General features: G+C 38.5%; 1 pseudogene; it reads right to left on the bottom strand.

Moving 5' to 3' along the window:
- Positions 1 to 327: 327 nt before the first annotated feature.
- Positions 328 to 799, bottom strand: LOC127234306 (60S ribosomal protein L29-like; annotated as a pseudogene).
- Between the last annotated feature and the right edge of the window lie 579 nt (positions 800 to 1,378).

Genomic DNA, 1,378 nt, shown 5'->3' with positions numbered 1-1,378 from the left:
TTAAGAATTTGTCTCTCTTCATTTAAGTTCCTACCCAGAGTCCACTTTGCTTACTGTTTTTTTTTTTATTTTGCTGGTAATGAATCATAAATTTATTTTAAAGCAATGCTTCAGTATACATATAATTTTATCATGTATTAAAATTTAAAAATTTGCATGATAATGAGATGGGTGTGATCATTTATTTTTACACAAATATTTATTTATTTATTAACAGATCTTGCCTCAAGTTTATTTGTAAAAACAGCATAGGGCACAGGTCATCTGCAGATAGTGTGTAGATGTGTCACACCAGTCCATCTGTCTTCAAAGTGGCAGAAACCCTTTCTATGGGGCCTTGGCGCCTTTGGGAGACTGAGCTGGAGCTGCAGCCTGGGCCTTAGATGGAGCTGAGGCCTCTGCCTTGGTTTGAACCTTGGGCTTTGGTTGGCAGAGCCTATGACCCTTGGCCATGTAGTTTCTAATCTTCTTCCCAAGCTTGGGGGTGAGCGATGAAAGCCAGATGGCTGAGTTTGCAGCCGAGACCCTTTGGCATCTTGGGTTTTACCACCTTGGGCTTCACAAGAGTTTTGATGGCCTCTGCGCGTGCACTCATTGCCTTGGCATTGTTTGCCTGCATCTTCTTCAGGCCTTTCTTGTTGTGTTTCTTGGCAAAGCCCATGTTCCTCAGGAACTTGGGGTCAACTCCCTTAAGAGATTTGTATCTTTGTGATCGGGGTTTCTTGATGCCATTTCTGTGCCATTTCTGGGACTGGTTGTGTGTGGTGTGGTTCTTGGAACGGTATCTGGCGGCACCCATTACACAAAGATTTAAATCTTGACTATTTAAAACTGATAGAAGAGCCATGGAGTGTTGAGACCTTGGTAGGATGTTCTGTAGGAGCTTGGAAAATAAGAATGTATTGTTTTCATTATTTCTACATTTTCCATGATAGTTTGCTTTGCTTTTTTTAAATAACTTTTTTGTAGTATACTCTGATCACCATTTCTCCTCCCAGATACTTCCTCTTTTCTCTAGCCTTCCAACTGCATGCCTACTTTATCTCTTGAGGAAAATAAAATAGGGAAACAAACAAACAAACAAAAAACTAAAATAAGAAACACATACACATGCAAATACACACAAAACATATAAAAACATAAACTCAGACATCATAAAATATAAACAAAAGCCCATCAAAATGAAAAAATATCCAAACAAAGCATTATGAGGCAAAAATCCCTCTAAAAATATTATTGAGTTCATTTTGTATTGATCATCTACTTCTGGACATGAGGCCTACCCCTAAGTGTGGTTTGTATATCCAATGATACTCCATTGGAGAAAACTTTTTACCTTTGCATGTGATTGACAATTGGAGATAGCTTCTAGGTTAGG

Source organism: Phodopus roborovskii, unplaced genomic scaffold (genome assembly GCF_943737965.1).
Source record: "Phodopus roborovskii unplaced genomic scaffold, PHOROB, whole genome shotgun sequence".
NCBI lineage: Eukaryota > Metazoa > Chordata > Mammalia > Rodentia > Cricetidae > Phodopus > Phodopus roborovskii.
This window is presented reverse-complemented; position numbering and strand designations above follow the sequence as displayed.